The 5963-nt window shown below is 47.8% G+C and overlaps 1 protein-coding gene and 1 pseudogene across 1 annotated transcript in view; both read right to left on the reverse strand.

Annotated features, from left to right (window-relative positions):
• The window catches only part of LOC102487462 (EEF1A lysine methyltransferase 2-like), a 15360-nt pseudogene extending 11646 nt beyond the window's left edge, over positions 1-3714 (reverse strand).
• CCDC73 (coiled-coil domain containing 73) overlaps positions 1-5690 on the reverse strand; it is a 130308-nt gene extending 124618 nt beyond the window's left edge. Inside the window, exon 1 of the mRNA XM_027771861.1 lies at positions 5529-5690. The gene's annotated coding sequence lies outside the window, so the exon portion shown is untranslated. The remainder of the gene's footprint in view (positions 1-5528) is intronic.
• Between the last annotated feature and the right edge of the window lie 273 nt (positions 5691-5963).

A 5963-nucleotide genomic window follows, 5' to 3' on the forward strand; every position in this document is an offset into this window, starting at 1 on the left:
AGGGGAGTCCAGCAATGTAACCATTATGGCTACTGCTGGTCGCCATTGGGGGTGATTTCTTACTTTCTGTCTCTCTTTCTGGCAAGTGCATTCGCCCTATAGCAAAAACCTCTCCAAAAAATAAATAAATAATAAATAGACTATCCTTTACTTTCACTATTGGCGTATTTTGTTCAATTCTTTACCCAAAACACTAAGGACCTGGATATCACCAAAGCCGTCCCACAATTCTCACTAACGCAACTAGAAATTTATTGCTCATTGAACTTAAATTGAAAATGAAAGTTAAGTTTTATATGAAATTAATCAGTGCCAGAAAATTTCCTAAGGGCTTTTCTTATTAAACAAAAAGTTTCCATGAGTCATAAGAAAACTAAGAAAGCTAAATGGTTTCCTAATGTATTTCTGTCATATTGACATCAGCCAACAAAATCAGCATAAATTATGAAAATTACATGAATAATTTACAATAAAAAATTTTACCTAAATGTATATTACAACAAAAACATCTGGGCCTTAACTATCTACACGATCATTTCCCAAAATATATTCTAAGAGACACAATGTGTCTGCAAGATTAAAAAGTTACCACAAGCTGGCTTCATGACCTGGTGGTTAAGGCAGCCAGATTCCATATGACCAACTCCATGGTTCAAGTCCCAGATCTGGTAGCTTGAGAAACACACCAGGTGCACCGCATGAGTGCCCCAAATATTGAAAGGAGGGACCATGAAGGAGAAGGGACTGCAGCATCAAGCCCCATGGACGGAACTTTCTCTTCCTCTCTATTCCTGGTGAGTAAATGCACCCTTTGACAAACTAATCTTCTGGGGAAAATGTATTCCAAAGACATACTTTAGGGAATTTTTTTTTTTTTAAGGGAGATTTTTGCAATAGGGCACATGTGCTCACTCCCTAGTGGGTGACGATACTGCAATCCCTTCACCTCTACTGTCCCCTCAGGATTTTGGGCACTATGCACATGTGCTTAGTATGAGTTTTGTTTTGTTTTGTTATTTTGGAGAGGTTTTTGCTTTAGGGCGCATGTGCTCGCCAGAAAGACAGAGAGACAGTAAGTGAGATATCACCCCCCAGGGGGGATGTCTACGCTGCAATCCCTTCTTCTCCATTCTCCTCTAGGGATCTTGGGCACTCACACACACGTGTCTGGCCTGAGTTTAAGCCACGAGGTCCTGGACTTGAACTGCGGTCGAGTACGTGGGAGTTCAGTGACACAACCATAATGACATCTGCTGGTCCCGATACTTTGGGAAATTCTAATCAACAAAATTATTCTACATTCTTACTTTTCCAGTGGCCTGAATTGATTATAAATAATAATTTCCAAATAAGAAACACTTTTCATTCAATTGTTATCAGGACACATATAGAAGAACACAATCTGCCAACAAAGATATTTACCACTATGTCAATCACTTCCTTCGACTATGGCCCTTTTACAACTTCCCAAGTACTTCACAAAAAATTGGGACCCCATGGTCTAGTGCAGTAAAACTATAGTCTGCAATTCACCCATAAGAAATCTTTTCTAATATTTTTTTTAGAATTACTTATTTTATTTATTATTATTATTTAATTTACCATAGGGCACATGAGCTCACCAGAGAGACAGAGAGAGAGGGAAAGTGAGAAAGCAAGTCACCAGGTCCAGGACTCAAAACCACAGTCAGCCATGTGGGAGTCTAGCGCCTTAACCATTATGCCACCTGCTGTCCTCAAGAAATCTTTTTCATGACAAAGGTTAGTAGAAAGAAATAAAACAGAAAATATCAGAGTAGATTACTCAGGGCTGGCAGGTGGCGTGATGATTAAAGGCGCTGGACTCCCACATAGCCGACTGTGGTTCAAGTCCCAGACCTCGTGGCTTGCTTTCTCACTTTCCCTCTCTCTCTTTCTCTGTCTCTCTCTGATCAAACTGAAAAATAATAATAAAGCTAAATTTAAAAAAAGAGTAAGTTACTCATGGTAAGGATAGGTATTGCCTCATGTATATTTTATTTCAAAAGCATATGCATGTATTTATACTGGCCTCTATGAAAAATGTACTTCTTAGTACAGCTATAATTTTAAAAATTTAAGAATGCTATGAATTCAAAAAAAGTTGAGTTAAACAAATTCTTTTCCTGAGACCATATTAGGGCCTTTAATATATTCCAAAAGCATTTCTGGCCACAGGACCCTTTTTTTAATTGAGGCACCTCACAGAACTAATGCTTCTTGGCACATAACTTAGAGCATATCTGGGGGCCAGAAGGTGGCGAAATAGTTAAGGCACTGGGCTCCCAAACGAACCACTGCAGAGTTAGAGTCCCAGATCCAGTACCTTGAAAAACACACTGGGCCCAAGTGTGTGCCCAAAATCCTGATAGGAAAACAGAGAAAAAGGATGGCGGTGTAGCCATCCCTCCTGGGGGGAGGGGTAGTTTCTCATTTTCCCTCTCTGTCTCCTCCCCTCCCCACCCCCCCGCCATGGGTGTATGCAACCCTATGACAAAAATCTGAAATTAAAAAAGAAGAAGAAAATATCTATGGCGACCTTTAGAAACCACATACTCCTGGGACCAGTAGTTGGTGTAATGGCTATGTTGCTGAACTGCCATGTAGCTGGCCGCAATTCGAGTCCTGAATCTGGTGGCTTAAACCACACCGGGCGCATGTGCATGCATGTCCAAGATCCCAAGAGAATGAGGGAGAAGGGATTGAGGCGTGGCCATCTGGGGAGGGGATTTCTTGCTCTCTTTCTCTGTCTGTCCTTCTGGCAAGTATACGTCCTCTACAGCAAAAACCTCTCAAAAAAAAAGAAACCCAGACTCCCAACTGTCTTAAGGCACATTACATAAAATCAATGCTTAATCCTCGTGAACTCCATAGTATTCACAATCAGAATTCTTTTTTCTTTTATGCTTGAAGGTACATGCACTAAGAGAGACAAAGAGAGAAGAGAAAGCACCTCCCCAAGGGAAAGGTCACTTGCAATCCCTTCTCCTTCTCATTTTAACTGCTGACCCTTCGCCATTTGTTGCAATTTACAGCAACTTTAATCTCGTTGGCCTGAAGTCAGTTAAGCACCTGTGTGTGTTATGCCTCTGCCCTTGCTGGCTGTGTACTGCTGGGTTTACCGTCTCCTCCCTTTTCCCTGGTTTCCTGCTGCGGTATGAGCAAAGCAGAGCCCGAGCCTGGAGATGGGGGGGGTGGGGGGAAGGTCTGGGGAGGTTAGACGAGATAATGTACTTAAGTCATCCAGGGCGTGTACCAAGCGTTAAGAGACGTTACTCCAGCTACACTCCCGCCGCGCCAGCAGTGGGCCCAGGTGAGCAGCAGCCGCCGAAAACGCCATGCTGCCCCCCAGTGGGCACTGACTCACCATCGCCCACGGCTCCTTCCAGACACAAACGGAAGCGCGTCCTCGTTGCTAGTACTTTGTAAATCCTAGAGAGGACATCGTTTTTCCAAATTCAGTAACTACCACAGGCCAACTCGCCAACTCGGAGACCAAGGAGGGCGGGTCACCGGGGGCGCCCAAATCGGCGGCAGGAACGCTGGAGACCTGTGTCCCAGAGGTACCCAGAGGGGCCGGCCACGGTGCTTGCGGACTGCCAGAGTGGGCCATTTCAGAGGGAAGGCCCGCTTCACAACCACCGCCAAAACGCAAGGAACCAAAGTTGTCAACGAGGATTCTGGCGGGGCCTCCATTTCTCCCCCAGATGGGCGCGGTGATGCTCCTATCTGTCCCTGTCTATCCAGCTGGAATGACCTGATAACCTCTGCCTCAGATTCATCTGTGCCTTCTTGGGCACTAAAGGGCACAGGAACTGGGAGCCCCCTTGGGGAATCTACATGCTTTCGCCAGAAGTTCTACCCTCTATTTAAAACATTCTGCGGGGCTGGCGTGGTGGACGAGGTGCTGGACAATGGCCAACAGCAGTTCAAGTCCCAGGAAGTACTCTCTCACTTTCTCTCTTCCTCCCTCTCTCTCTCTCTCTCTGTCTCTCTCTGGCAGGGGCACGTGTCCTATGGCAAAATTAAAAATTACAATAATTTTATTTAATTTCAAAACTAGGAGCCAGCAGATGGCAAGGTGGTTAGGGGCACTAAACTTGCACATAACCAACTGTGGTTTGAGTCCCAGACCTGGCACTTTACTTTCTTACTTTCGCTCTCTCCCCCCCTCTCTGGAATATATGTAACAATAACGTGGCCGTCAGGAGTCCGCACTGGGAATATGTGTAACAGTAACATTATTATGTATATTCTTTTTAAATTTTTAAAAAGAAGAAAATAAATAATTTTTTAATGCAAAAATAAAATGTTCTGTGAAGTAATGCCACCCAAAGTGGGGATGCACCAGTAATCCCTTGCAATGTGCAAACTTGGACACCAGGTTCACGTGGCCCACGTTATTATTATGTGTATCCCCTCAACGCAGACTCCAGACAGCCTGTGTTGTTACATGTACTCTACTGTAGACTTGGGAGGGTCCTCGTTATTATTACATGTATTCCTAACCCGTGTTACTATCACGAGTATTTGGGATGGACTCCTGCCGACCAATGTTACCCCAAGTACCTCTGAAGTAAACGGGTGAGGGTGGAGGTGAATACCGTGGGTATTCCTAACGTGGACTTTCAACGGCCCACGCTGTTATGTGCATTCCTGATGTGAGGTTGGGCCAGCGTCATTCCGTGGGTTACCAGCACGGGCTCCAGGTGGCCCGCCTTATTTATTTTTGAGAGATTTTTGCTATAGGGCACCTGCGCTACACTGAGGCAAAGAGGACCTCCTCCATGGCCACGGCGCAATCCTCTCCATTCTCCTCCTTGGATCTTGGGCATGCATGCAGGCGGCCCAGCGTGATGGGGACTCAAACCGCAATCCACGTGGGAATCCACAACCGGGCCCATATTATTACGTGCATTCCCAGTGCGGACCTGGGAGAGCACATGTTACTGCTACACGTATTCCCAGCGCAGACTCCGGACGGCCACGTTATTATTAGACATTCCCAGCGGAAAGCCGTGGCTGCCCGCGTTATTATTACGGACATTCCCTTGGGGAAAGCCGTGGCCACCCACATTAATATTAGGGACATTCCTAAGGGAAAGCCGTGGCCGCCCGCGTTATTATTTTGGACATCCCTAAGGGAAAGTCATGGCCACCCACGTTATTATTGCAGACTCCCAACGGAAAACCGTGGCCGCTCATGTTATTACCGACACCCCTAACGGGAAGCCCTGGCCGCCCGCGTTATTATTAGACATTCCCAATGGAAAGCCGTGGCCGCCTGCGTTATTATTACGGGCCGCCCACATTAATATTAGGGACATTCCTAAGGGAAAGCCGTGGCCGCCCACATTATTATTTTGGACATCCCTAATGGAAAGCCATGGCCACCCACGTTATTACTGCAGACATTCCCAACGGAAAGCCGTGGCCGCCCACGCACACCCCTGACGGAAAGCCGCGGCCCAGGTCTCCCTCGCCCCACGCCCACGGCCAGGTCCACTCACCCTCCGGGAAGGGCAGCAAGGCCGAGGCAGAGCCCGAGCCGAGGCCCTCCAGGAAGTGGCAGGTGCCCCGCAGGGGGCAGGTTCTAACGGGACCGGGGCAGGGAGGCCGCGGGCAGGGAGAACAGCCTCTCTCTGAGTTGCCTCCGCGAAGCCGCATTTCCCAGAAGCACTTCCGGGTCACGTTTCCCGCCCTAGGACACTTCCGGCCAGGCCCTGGGCTGGCTGGGGCTGAGGAGGGAGGTGCGTGGAGGGCGGGGCTGATGCTCTCCCCCGGTGGGCGGAGCTCGGGGATGCTCTGCAGGGCCGCTGTCCCCGCTGCGAAGGGGCTTCCCGGTGTCCACCGCCTGGGAAGGGTTCAGGACCTGGGCCAGGGCGAGAACCGCGGCCCGGACGCGGGAGGGGACCGCTGCACTTGACACAGTTCACGTTTGAATT

Source organism: Tupaia chinensis, unplaced genomic scaffold, assembly GCF_000334495.1.
Source record: "Tupaia chinensis unplaced genomic scaffold, TupChi_1.0 Scaffold000037_18, whole genome shotgun sequence".
Classification (NCBI taxonomy): Eukaryota; Metazoa; Chordata; class Mammalia; order Scandentia; family Tupaiidae; genus Tupaia; species Tupaia belangeri.